The sequence below is a fragment of the Erpetoichthys calabaricus genome, chromosome 1, assembly GCF_900747795.2.
Source record: "Erpetoichthys calabaricus chromosome 1, fErpCal1.3, whole genome shotgun sequence".
Lineage (NCBI taxonomy): Eukaryota > Metazoa > Chordata > Cladistia > Polypteriformes > Polypteridae > Erpetoichthys > Erpetoichthys calabaricus.
Window position 1 is genome coordinate 174,712,853 of NC_041394.2, and position 14,388 is coordinate 174,727,240.

Below are 14,388 nucleotides of genomic sequence, written 5' to 3' on the forward strand. Positions count from 1 at the left end.
TTACCAGCTGTTAGCCAGGAGACCAGCTGCAAAAATTTTTTTGATGCAAGATCAATAACTTGCAAAATACAGCCAGTTTACCAAGTAGAGTGGAGGGGTTGGGTGGGCGGTGTCGATTTTATCCAGCCTTATTTTTTCATCAAATTTCATAAAGTTCAGAGGTTCCAGAACTTAACCACTGAGCAGATTCAGATTTTGCACACTAGTACATTAATTGGTGTAGAATGTGACAAAATTAAAACATTTGGACCAGATGACACCGCATTGTCAAAGCAGCCCCTTGAAACTGAACAAAATTTAATTTGAATTTTAGGCTTAACTATGTTTAGGCCTCATATTTGTAACCAGCACAGACCTTTGAGTTTGTTTCCTTACTCAGATAACAATATAGACTTTCTGAAAAAGCAATAGAGAGAAAAATAGCTGTATCAGAGTATGAACAGCAGACCTCTCAAATCCAAAAAACAACTGGATTTCATTTTCAGAGCACCCTAAAGGCATGTGGGTATGTGCGATAATTTTTTAAATATATTTTTAATTTACTCTACATTGTCCCTTCTTCTCAAAACAGAAACCTTACTTTTCTTATGCAAATCTTTCATGTTTATTTTCCATTCTGTGTCAATCATGGTACGCATTGATTTTTTAATCAGTTAAAAAACGTCACAACTTTTTTTCATATCAAATGAAGATGTCCTATCTCATGTTGCTGAACAAAGAATGTGATTCTCCATTGCCAAAAGAGTACCAGGGTACTTGAGAATACCAGTTACAACCCTACAGAAGATGGCAAACTCAAAGCCAGCTGGGTGTCTGGTGAAGACAGTCAATTGACTGTCCGATTATTCACCACTGAAACAGCTGCTGAGATCCTGCCATCTCACGATCATACTCCTGATGGATCAGATGCGTCCCTCACATTAGACCAGTGTCCTGTTGGAGGCTATGGTGGGTGCATGTATGATGAAAACTATTGGATTGGTGTGATTCATGACAAGAGTGAAGAGGAATCAGACATTGTGATAGGCTTCATGCACCCAAACTATCCTGCACAGTCTTTCCATTTGACACATAGAGACTGAATTTGCTGGGTGCCATTACACTGCTTAGTGCACTTACAACTGACAACGGGAGGCAGTACCATCTTGATCTCAAAGACAAAGACGTCCTATACACTGCACTTTGAAACAGAAATGAAATGGGTCACATTCCTGCTGCTGCAATACCAAGTTGTTAACATTTCATTATAACTAGTGTTGTATTTAATGATATATATTGATAATTTTAAAAATGTCTGGACATTCCCACAGTGCATTAAGCTGGTCTGAAAATTAGATCCAAAATGATCTTTTCACATTTGAGAGGTCTCCTTGTCAAACACTGATGCAGTTTGTTTATAACCTTTTGAAAAGTATCATGTAGGTATCTAAAAAAATTCAGCAGGCTGTATCAGAAGTATGGTTTGTGAAAGCCTAAACATGGCAAAACAAAGACTCAAAATACCCCCCCCACCTTATGAAGATCTGCTGTTACCAAGTGGTACTATCTGGACCAAAAATTGATTATGTTATGTACTATAAAGGAACCAGTATGCATAAATTTGAGCCTGCTGGGTGGTTTAGTTCTTGAGATAAGGTCTTGTGAAACCGATGAACAATTAAGGTGTCAAATATGACACCCCTTCCCCCTCACAAAATTGGCTGAATCTTGGAAAGTATTGATCTTGCATCAAAGTAATTTTACAGGGTGTCTGCTGGATAATATGGGTACACCTGGTATCTGAGACCGAAGTACGTGGGGTTTGTGGGGGGGGGAGAAAAAAGAAATAATATGAACTACGTACAATGTTCAATGCCCCAGTGCTCGAAGTAGAAGCAAACCGTTTAGTCAAGTTCCTTCTTTTGTTATTGCTTTAATATGACAATGTATTAGTCAAGTGAGGGTTATTGTGGTCAGAAGGTCACACTAACATTCAATCTGAGTGTGGGCGGGGCTGGGGAAGAGATGGGGTACACCTGTAGTAGCTCACGAAAAAGTGCTGCAACGTCCACCTCTTCTATGTTCTGTTTTTGGGGAACTCCTATACTGAGTAAGCGTTTAATCTTACCATGATAGGCTGTTGCTCCTGGCTTTTATTGTACTCGGAGCTTAAAGTGAGCTGGAACAGTTATGGCCCTTCATCGTTTCTGCTTTGTGAACTAGAGCATAGTGGCAATTTGCCCCAATTTGCTGCAACAAGGACCAGTTGTCCCTCACTCCATTGTTTGAAGTACAGTATATGTACTGTATATATGAGCAAAAAACAATCCACAGGGGCCAACCCCCTTCGAATTTGTGTATTATAATAATGATTATATAAATAAAGTAAATAGCAGCAGACATAATAGGGAGTACTGTGTGTACTTAAGAAGGCAACTTGCTATGCATGTCTACTTTGAGCTTTGCTGAACTTTTGTCTTTCCTCTTCACTTCTGGTAGCAGCTTTAGTTTGAATAAAGCAGCCAGTTCCACTTCCCTGCACGATTCCTTTCCTTCCTTCACAGTGCACAGCAGAAGACAAAACATACTTGGCTTTTCTGCAACATCATCCAATGCCAATTAAACTCCATCAAGGTTTACACCTAAATATTGATATATCGAAATGTCCTTAGTAGATGCCAACTGTCCTAGAAGTACCATCTTGCCAATTTTAACCTTGATACCTGCACTGGAAATAGTGTTTTTGTTAATGAGACAGTCCGCGTTACAAGAAAATTACACTTTAAAAAAATTAGGATCATCATTTCAAAGTTGATTTGGAACTAATACATTTTAACAGTTAGTGCACTAACCAAAAATACTCTCATTCCATAAGGGTGGGACTATACCACCTTTCAATGTACTCTTGAGAAAAGCATCTATAATTAAAAAACACACAATCTGTTAAGCATGTTGGCAAACTGCTCAGGTCCTCACTGTATTGTGCTCATGGCATATATTCCTGTTTTAATATCTTCAAATATTAAAATTATCAGCGTTTGAACTTGCTAAACTTGAAAAATGTTTAAAGCTTGTAAAATAGTTATTTTCTAGAACTGCCAAACATGCAGTTTAAGTTTCCTCTACATCTGGAGCAATATTTTGGGCACATCTGTACTTTACATAGCTTGAAATTCTTGAGTAACAATAAATGAGAAGAAATTGTATTGGCTTGGCTAAGATTTCAGAGTATGGTCAACCTGTGTAGGTGCATCATTACCCATTTCCCAAAAATCAAGCTGCTACTGAGTTGGCAAGGTAGGATCGAGCAGGAGTCAAAACAAGTAACAAAAAAAAATTTTCATTCCAATAAAGTTCATTTTAAAAAGGTTTAGTGAAAATTCAAAGCAAAAAAGCTTACACAAAAATAGCGAAAAAGTTATTACACATACAGGATAAAAGGCAAAACAGATAAAAATGTTTCTTCCACAAACTTAGCTTTTCTTTTTAAAATTCAGTTACTTTCTATACTTAAAGGCTGTGTTATTTCTCTATGGCAAATTTACACTAGCTTTACCTATTACATTCGGTACGTTCTATACGTACGGCACATTCAATATGGTCAATACGATATAGTATGAAAACTAATAGCCATCCATGCCTTTCCAGCTGCAAGGCAGATCACAAAATGGGACTAATCTGTAGTCCAATGGAAAAGAAATAATTAGAATATTTCATTTCAATTTACCTTGTGGGAGTTGTATTAGAATCTCCCATAGACTATGCATTAATATACAGGCAAACATTTTAACAAACTAAGAAAACACATCTATCAATTTAACATGACCTAAAAACAATGGCTCTTAACCCGATATCTGCACATAAAAATTTAAAAATATGTTTCCAGTACCTGAAAAATAATAACAGACATAAAAACTCAAACAGCATAATATCACCAACACATGGACAACTAGATACCAAGATAATTCAGGATATATTTACAAAAGCTATTTTACATTTCGCAGGTTTGTCAGAAATCGCTTTGTCATGTTTGTGATATTTGCTGTTGTGATATTTGTTTGCATCAGTATATGGAGGAGACTTTAGCTGATTAAAAACACTTAAGAAGCATAATATTTAATGGACAAGTACACTTAATTCAAATGTCACTAACACCCAATTCTTTAATTATCCAAATCTGCCCCTTATTTTTTCAGGTTTGTCCCAACTTTAAGGCTAAGTACATGAAATCAAATTTGTCAACTTAAATTTCAAAATTCCTGTAAAAACAACCTTTAGGCTGTTTTCAAGCTATAAGTGATCAGACTTTGTTGTTATATTAATGAACATTGAATTTGTGCTATTCAATGCTTTCTTTGAAGGAAAAGCAGTGTTTGAGCATTTCTTTTCAGCAATTAAGCATACGGGTTTTATTAGCTACACCAACCATGCATGGCAATGATTATGTGCGTCTATTAACACATCACTGGGAAGATTTGCCCTTGTGCTTCAAACTGTTATAAGCAGGGTCATTTTGGAAATTTTCAAACACTTATCTATATACATTTTATTTTGGAATGAACATACAGTATGAAGCAGGTCAAATCATCACCATTGTAGATGGATGTGTATGAGAGGTGGTGTCTCATCCAAGGATGGATCCTGTCTTGTGCCCAGTGCTGCCAGGATAACGAGTGGCTTCCTGTGAGACCCTGAACAGGATAAGCGGATTAGAAAACGGGTGGTTGAACTGACAACTGCAGTACTGTTCAGAATAAATGCATGATGAATGTGAAGCCTTCATGTTTTGCCATGAAAAAGTTATTTTAACCTTTACAGTTTGTTTTGTATTGATAGACAAGTTAACAGTGGAAATGCCTAAACTAGCAGCCTTGATTTACATGTACTCAACTCTCATGTCACAAACACAATAGTGGCAAACGGCCTGTCACAGCCCCTGCTGGGTTACAGATCAAATACAAAGTATGAATACTTTGGAGGCCAAGGGCCTATTGCTGCCCCAGATCACTTCTCTTGAAAGTGCTGCACACTTAAAACAAAGCAATTGGACAGAAGCTGTTGACCTCAGCTTCAACAACTTAGAAGGTGCAAAAGACTGGTTACTTCACAGCACAGCTTGCACATGAACAAACATTGAAGACATACTCCAACAAGGAAAGATATCCACCTTGGAAAAGAGGTAAACAAATTACTTGAACAAGCTTGCTGTGGAAATTATAATATATATATATATATATATATATATATATATATATATATATATATATATAAAAGGTTTCAGTGAGGCAATATTCAAACTTTGATTTGAATCATTCAGGTTATGTTGTCTTCTACATTCAACTTCTTATATTTAATGCGTTTCTCAGCAAATTAACATAAGTAATCTTTAAATTAAAGTCCTTAAAAGCAAGACTGGCTTCAGTATAACCATGGGAAAGATGTCCATGTAATTTAAACAGTCCATTCTTTTTAAACTAATGCATTCTTTAAAAGTATGTACTTTCATGGTACAGCCTTGGTCTGCTTCTTCGTTGTGGTATGTTTGAGGTGGTGTTGCACATTTATCCTCGCATGGTATGATGGTTCGTGCAGTTTCAGAAGTGCCCAAACCCTCAATCTCTCACACCAACACTGTCTTTGGCCCATTTCTTATTTTGGAAACTGCATTTCACCCCTCCATTTTAAACTGCTGTATAGCATCTACTTCTTTTAAAAGCTGTTGTATCTCCCCTCTCAAGAGTGGAGCTTTCTTTCATACCATGGCTTGAAGGTTGGAGACTAAGACATATGGATGTCAATCTTTGCAAATGAAGGTTAAGCAGCAGAAATTTTTGTATTCTGTAGTGAGAGAGTTAGTTAAAAAATACATTTTGCTCCTGAAATCTTTGGGTGTTTTGGTTTCTCATTAAGGGATGCAAACAGTGAGAGTGGAGAGCTTTTAAATAACAAGAGGAGCACAAAGTTAGGAGAACAGACAAGAGAAAAGTAAAGCTAACCTCAAAGAAAAAACAGCAAGCATCCGGGGGAGAAGATTACAGGAAATTAAGAGGTCAGAAGGTGCTAAATAACTGTACCAGTTCTTTAAATTTCTTTAGCTTAATTTGTTTAGTTTTAACATTTAAGTAAACAATTTAATTTCAATAAAATAAAAGTTGAGGCAGTTTTAATAATCCAAACTGAAATTTTAATGAGGCCAGTGCAATGCAAGTCCTGTTGGATGTTGGACTTTCTTGAGGAAGGCTTGGAGGAGCCAGTCTTCTAGGAGGGCTACATCTGCAGGAGATGCCAGCTAATCCAGCACCTTCCGCTTAGGGTGACTAAACTGGAGAAGGAGTTGGCTAGTCTGCATTTTTGTAGAGAATTGCCAGATCTAGCCCAGGTATCCTTCAGAGAAATCGTATGCACCCCTAAGGCCGGATTTATACTTCACGCAACGCATGCTGCAGCGGACACTCGTGCTACCCAAGCGTTGTAGTGTTTATACTTGCGTGCGTACTTTGCGTAAATCTGGAGGAATCCACCAGGTGGCAGTGTGAGATATTATCATGATGAGAACAGGTTCGGCTTCGTTGTGTTGTGAATTGCCTGGAACACCCATTAAATTCCGATGACACCTTACTGCAATATCTCTGTAAAGGATGTTTAACTCTTTTAGGGCAAATTTTTTTTTTTTTTTCTCCTACAGCTGAATATTTTTCCAAAAACTAACATTTTTTAAAAAAAGAACACAAAGCAATTGTTTAACATATCAAATCAACAAAAAATAATATACTTTTGATAAATGTTACTGTCTTGCATGTTGTATGAGCCTGCACACTATATGATTTCACATACATGTTACACAGCAAAGTCCTGCAAAGTCGGATATCGTTCAAAGCAGCCAATTCCATGCATTGCCACATTGCACTGCTTACAATACGTGTTGCACTGGTGCCTCCTTTTCAATTGTCTGTTGCTGCACTTTCTCACATATATTGTTAGTGTGTACTGCAGAGAGACAAGTCACCCGTTTGACATCGTGCCATGCCATTGCCACCACATTATCCACCTGCATGAAAACCGTAGTCACCTCTTTTCATCTTCAGCCTGTCTGGCTTCAACTGTAAAGGCATGTGTCTCCTGTACACCCTCACTGTGCCACAAGCTCCAATTACCCTGCTCTGTAGCTCCATGAACAATTCTGGGCACGTATAAAAATAGTCCATGTACACAACATGACCCATATGTTCATAGCCCTGAAACAGCTCCAGCACAACCTGACTTGTTAAGGGACAATTCTCTCTTTGAAAGAAATACTTTCCTGTATATGTAATTACTTTCAGGCAGAAACCAGTGTTTGCTTCTGCCAGTACAAAATCCTTTATGCCATACTTTGTAGGCTTGTCTGGCATATATTGGCAGAAAAAAAAAAGTGTCCTTTTTATTTTATCATAGATTCATGCACAGACAAATCACGGCTAGGCTGATAAAATTGTTTATATATTGGTTCCACAATGTCAAGCAGGGGCTGAACTTTATGCATGGGGTTATAGCCTGGCTCACCCCTTGGGATTTGCTTCTGGTTATCACAGAAGTGAATAAAACTTTGAAGCAGCACGTACCTATCACGTGGCATAACCTGTCCAAAGCACGTTTGGACCAATGCTCCCTGAAGTCATATCGCCAGTCTATTCCCATCTCTATTTGTAATGACACAAAGCCTTTCATCTCGTCTTATGTTGTGGGTTTCCACTTTGAAAAACGAGAATGTGATGCAAGCGCAGCCCACGATTCAAAAAATTGCTCTGCCTACCTGTTTGTCTCATCTGACAGTAGCTGAAAAGCAGCATCAGGAGAGAGCAGCCTGAAGTAGTCCAGCGGCTGGTAATCTGTCGTGTCCAACAGCCATGCCGTTTTGTTAAGTCTGGTAGCCAGTTCGGCTCCCACGGATCAATGTCTGGGTATTCCTGCCACGCGAACCTTGCCATAGGTGCATTGGGTGCGCAAATGCACTCAGCTGGCAGCCGAGTAGCTGGGGCGGCTTCAGCTGATGCCAGCTTCTCACTCTTGCTCGATTGCCTGATCAGGGTCAATAAAATCTGATTCTGACTCAGCAATAATGTGCAAAACATCGTCTGCCGAGTATTTTCTTTTCTGCACTCACTTCACTCCCTTGTGAGATCTCAATGCCATCTTGCCTTTGTTTACATTTTGCAACTCACACAAGGATCAGTTGCCGAGTCAAAGAGTAACATTCCTCCAAGCACAGAGGGTATGCCTGTGACGTGACAGTGAGTTTTGTCGCCATTAACAGCCGATTGTCGCCCTCTATCCCTGGATGTCAACTTTTGTCGACATTCGCCCTCAACACCTCCTGTCGACAAAAGTCGACATCCGCCCTAAAAGAGTAAATGATTAAATCCATTAGTCCATGAATTTGTCCATTTCAGCTAGCATTGGGCATGAGGCAGAAACAATCCCTGGACAAGGCATCAGCTCATCGCAAGGTGAATACAAGCACTCACATACACTAGTGTAATTTTAGTGCAACCAAATCTGCATATCTTTGGAAGGAAACCTGAGCACACTGAGGAAACCCAGCAGGAAAACATGTAAACTCCAGGGCAGGGAATATCAGCGACGTGACTCCCTGCAAGACAGCAGCACTAACGCTCCGCCACCGTGTAACCCCCATGTGTGTAATTATTAATAGTATTCATTATTTAAACAAAATTACCGATTTATCTGTAACATGCAACATATCACTATCATGATGAAATGCATTAATGTATGTATCAAGTATAAATCTAAGGATTCTAAATGTGCAGAGAGTTAGAATATCATACATTTAATGTGCTCGATCTATAGCTGGCGATCCGCTGCTGTCAGGACCGGATGGAAGCCCTAGAAAAAAAAGACGGTATGTGAGACTTAAAATGTATCGTGTCATTACGATCGGGAATATGCAACACTTGAATATAAAAGCACCACGAATACATCTGTATGTCGGCATTTTGCTTCACCACATCGAAAAATTCAAACATCAAAGCGCACATACCGATCTCGTAGGGTCCGCAAAGCTTTCTGTCACATGTAGATGGAATGTGACGTCAGTGTCTCTGTTTACTAACTTTTAGCACACTGTGCCCCCCCGACTTTTTGCTGGTACTGCAACTTGCGCATGCGTCGCGTTAACTTCCGAGGACCTGCTCAGAGCACACATCAAATGAACACTGAGAACGTGTGGCAGCCATGATGCGGGCGCATACGCGTTCTGAGCATGAAGTATAAACGAGCCCTAAGATGGTGTGGGAGGAGATTCCAGACCAGACAGGTAGAAGTAGGTCATGCTTACAAAAGGTGTAAAGTCAACAGTGTACACTCTCCAGGGGCATCAACCCCAGAATTAGAAGGGGGACAGGCAGGAAGACACGAGGAGCCCCAATGGGCCATGTCAAATCCAGTTTCCAGAAAGAGAGGTAGTGATAGCTGGAGAGTCAACCATTGGGGGACTGAAGAGCAGGTTTGCTCCATAGGCAAACAGTCCTGTATGGTGTGCTGCCTTCCGGGTGGACAGGTGGGAGAGCACTCTGGAAGTGTTGACAGGGTCTTGGGCAGAGCTGGGGTGGATCCAGTGGTCATTGTCCAGTTGGAACAAATGGCATACATAAGGGTAGTCTCAGTTCTATTATCCAAAGTTAAAGAATTTCAGATTTTAAATTTCCAGGCTGAGGAGCAGAACTGAAGGGTAGTCTCCACCGTTTTGACTGGACTGGAACGTGGCATTGGCAGAACTTAAGAGATCAAAAGGCTTCATGTGTGGCTCAAATCTTGGTGTAGGGTAGCAGAATATAGGGTTATGGGGCATTGGGACTCATCTGAACCAAAATAAGTCAAAATAAGTCTTTGCATAAATTAGCAAAGATAATGCAAACTGGAATAATGGGTAGGGATTATCATTACACTTCTGTTACATAGAGTTTTGTCATTATATTAGGACAATCAGCACTGCAAGTCTCCTGGAAGGCAGGCAAGTTAAATACAGAAGTACTAGAGACTTATATTTGGTTTTAGTGTCACTCAAAGAAAACTTATTTTGCACGTATGTGAGATGACATTGATTCAATCTTCCTACAGAAGCAGGACATTGGTAGGGGGAATGAAAAAAAAGCATAATTTTTTAGTATTGCTTCAGGATTGCCATAAACCTCACCTCTTCCCACTCCTCTGCACCTATGTCGATATGTATAAATCAAGGAAATGAATACCAGTACCACATACTGACATGTGGTAAGGAGGTTGTGAAACGTGCAATTTGAAACTTTTTGTATAAATTTTTATTCCTCAAAGTTTTTTAAAAGGTAGTATATAAATTTGGTACTGGATGTTTATGTTAAAAAAAAAAAAAAAATTTTACATGAGAATGCCACCCTCACCAAAACATTGCCTGATGAGATCACCTCATTACTGGCCTGGGATGCAACAATATTTTTAAACTTGTTAAGCAGGCCACGTTAATTGCAAAAATTAACTCGGCAACTTTCCCAGGCATAATATACAACAGACTTGCACAAGAGAGAAGGAGAGTCCAGGTTCCCAGAAAATTGGGTTTACTGATGTGAAAACAATAGCGTCAATAGCGAGCTTTTCACAATGCGCTCAAAAGGTGTCTCCATGGAATTGGCTTTGGATAATGTTTACCAAGTCTTGCACCTGTCCCCTGATAAAGCTATCCAGATTGACTTGAACACCCAGAACTTGCACAACCTGGCCAAGGAGCTCATAGCCATAGGAGGATATGTCACTTCAGGAAACCATACTCATTAAGTCTGTCAGGAGAAAGGTTTTAGATGACCTGTAGGGCCTCCCCAGTGAAAAAAGGGGCCAGGATAGCCACCCAGTCTCCCCTGTCCCAGCACATTAACATGGTCACGCATTCACAACAGAACAGGAAACACTCCAGGGGGCTCATGTATAAACGGTGCGTACAAACGTTTCCATGCTCAACTCGCGATGTATAAAACCTAAACTTGGCGTAAAGCCACGCACATTTCCACGGTACCTTATACCCTGGCGTACGCAAGTTCTCCGCTCGGTTTTGTAGACTGGCGGCACCCAGCGTCAAAGCAGTGCTACTGTTCCTGTGTGGTTACCGTTTCTTTCTTAGATCCACATTCCTGACGCGGCTTTATAAATACACTGAAACTAACTGCATATTGTTTTATTAGTGTAATGCATCTGATTGTAATTAACCAGTAACAATATAATGATCAGGGAATAGCCATAGCATTCCAAATGCCATAGCTGCTTTGGCGTTGTTATTCTCACTGTACCTTCTTTTTCTTCTTTCTGCTGCTCCCGTTAACGGTTGCCACAGCGGATCATCTTTTTCCATATTACTCTCACTGCACCACTTGAAGTATTTTTATCACTGTATCCGAGTTTGGAATCACAGCAGCAGTTGATCGGAAAGAGCATTATCGGTAAACAGCATCAAGCACACGCTGCCTCAGCCACGGCAGAACGCTTCAGAGCCTTTCCTGTACAGACTTCGTGGTTCAGAAACAGTTTCATCCCAAGAACTTTAAACGCACTCAATCAGCCCATCAAGGGCTCCTTGTAGAACTGTTAGTACTTAGAAGTACAATTACCTCACTGTAAACTTGCACTAGTTATATTGCATAACCTGCACCACTTTATAAAGCGCGTATTTACATATGATATCATTTTTAAGATGAAATGCAGCAAAATATATTGATTATACAGATAAAACTAACTTCATTTAAATCTATATTGTTAATAATTAAACATACGAGGACACCGTGCAGCAGCACTAGCTAGTTCACGAATTGTTCCTACCTCGTGCTGTATTCTTGCTGGAAGGATAGATGGATAGAATAATTAAACACGTATTACGAAGATATTTCAATGTTCCTTAAACGTTTTGAAGAATCGCCGTTCTAAGCTTACAGATGGCTTAACGTCTACTACAGAGCTGATTGTATGGCTATTGGGTATTTGGAGAAATAAAAGTAAGGAGAGGAATTGGAGGTTAGTACGTTTGAAAGACAGTACTGCTGCAATAAATTATTTCATCAAAGGTCGCGCATGGCACAGCAAGCATCTTGCGTGAGACATGAACAATCACTGCGCCAACGTGTTCCCATGTTTAATAACATGCTTTCATTCCTATCATCATGAAAAAGATCACGTATACATCTCAGTATTTTAATTATTCAGAGAGCTGTAATATTACAAATGTAATGGATTCTGTGTTCTGTCGGAGGAAGAGAAAGCCCGGAAGCACGTAGTGATTCACACACAGAGCACATAGAAGATCAAATACAAAAAACATTTAACATGCTACTTTAGTTCGCTTCCCGGGTCCTCCCTGCGTGGAGTTTGCATGTTCTCCCCGTGTCTGCGTGGGTTTCCTCCCACAGTCCAAAGACATGCAGGTTAGGTGGATTGGCGATTCTAAATTGGCCCTAGTGTGTGCTTGGTGTGTGGGTGTGTTTGTGTGTGTGTCCTGCGGTGGGTTGGCACCCTGCCCAGGATTGGTTCCCTGCCTTGTGCCCTGTGTTGGCTGGGATTGGCTCCAGCAGACCCCCGTGACCCTGTGTTCGGATTCAGCGGGTTGGAAAATGGATGGATGGATGGATGGATGCTACTTTAGTTACGATGGGATTTGAGAAACTACTAAATTAAACGTTAAGATGAAGTTTATGATGTTCTACTTTAATGACAAAATAAAACTACGTAATTAAAGTGGAAATTCCGAGATTAAAGTTGACATTGAGCTTTTTTCCCCACTGTGTGCCTATTTTTTTTTTTCTCTGTACCCTAATAAGCTTTCATATGACACTCAGACGGTGGGCTGCGACTCGCCTTTTCACTGCAACTTTGATATGTGACAACTTTTTTTTTTTATTTCGGGCACTGTGCGACTTTGTGAACTTGAGCTTTCGAGTTTCTCTGACACTATATGTCACTTGATCAACTTCCTTTTGTTGATTATATCACTGTTTAAACCAATGAATAGTAAGTTTTTTCTTGCCTCCACTTGGTATTCGCTGAAATTCTTCTATTTTCCCCCAAGCTTTTCCCATCGTCTTTCACAGAACGCAGAGCCTAAGGGCTATTTATATTGATTTGCATAATCAAAGAGGCGTAATTCTGGGAGGAGTTGGGGTGGAGCAGAAGTCACATGCGTTACTTTTCACGCTGATCGGGATTTACAGTGCAGCCGGAAAGTATTTCACAGCGTATCACTTTTTCCACATTTTGTTATGTTACAGCCTTATTCCAAAATGGATTAAATTCATTTTTTTCCCCTCAGAATTCTACACACAACACCCCATAATGACAACGTGAAAAAAGTTTACTTGAGGTTTTTGCAAATTTATTAAAAATAAAAAAACTGAGAAATCACATGTACATAAGTATTCACAGCCTTTGCTCAATACTTTGTTGATGCACCTTTGGCTGCAATTACAGCCTCAAGTCTTTTTGAATATGATGCCACAAGCTTGGCACACCTATCCTTGGCCAGTTTTGCCCATTCCTCTTTGCAGCACCTCTAAAGCTCCATCAGGTTGGATGGAAAGCGTCTGTGCACAGCCATTTTAAGACCTCTCCAGAGATGTTCAATCGGATTCAAGTCTGGGCTCTGGCTGGGCCACTCAAGGACATTCACAGAGTTGTCCCGAAGCCATTCCTTTGATATCTTGGCTGTGTGCTTAGAGTCATTGTCCTGCTGAAAGATGAACCATCGCCCCAGTCTGAGATCAAGAGCGCTCTGGAGCAGGTTTTCATCCAGGATGTCTCTGTACATTGCTGCAGTCATCTTTCCCTTTATCCTGACTAGTCTCCCAGTCCCTGCCGCTGAAAAACATCCCCACAGGCATGATGCTGCCACCACCATGCTTCACTGTAGGGATGGTATTGGCCTGGTGATGAGCGGTGACTGGTTTCCTCCAAACGTGACGCCTGGCATTTACACCAAAGAGTTCAATCTTTGTCTCATTAGACCAGAGAATTTTCTTTCTCATGGTCTGAGAGTCCTTCAGGTGCCTTTTGGCAAACTCCAGGCGGGCTGCCATGTGCCTTTTACTAAGGAGTGGCTTCCATCTGGCCACTCTACCATACAGGCCTGATTGGTGGATTGCTGCAGAGATGGTTGTCCTTCTGGAAGGTTCTCCTCTCTCCACAGAGGACCTCTGAAAGAGTGACCATCGGGTTATTGGTCACCTCCCTGACTAAGGCCCTTCTCCCCCCAATTGCTCAGTTTAGATGGATGGCCAGCTCTAGGAAGAGTCCTGGTGGTTTCAAACTTCTTCCACTTACGGATGATGGAGGCCACTGTGCTCATTGGGACCTTCAAAGCAGCAGAAATTTTTCTGTAACCTTCCCCAGATTTGTGCCTCAAGA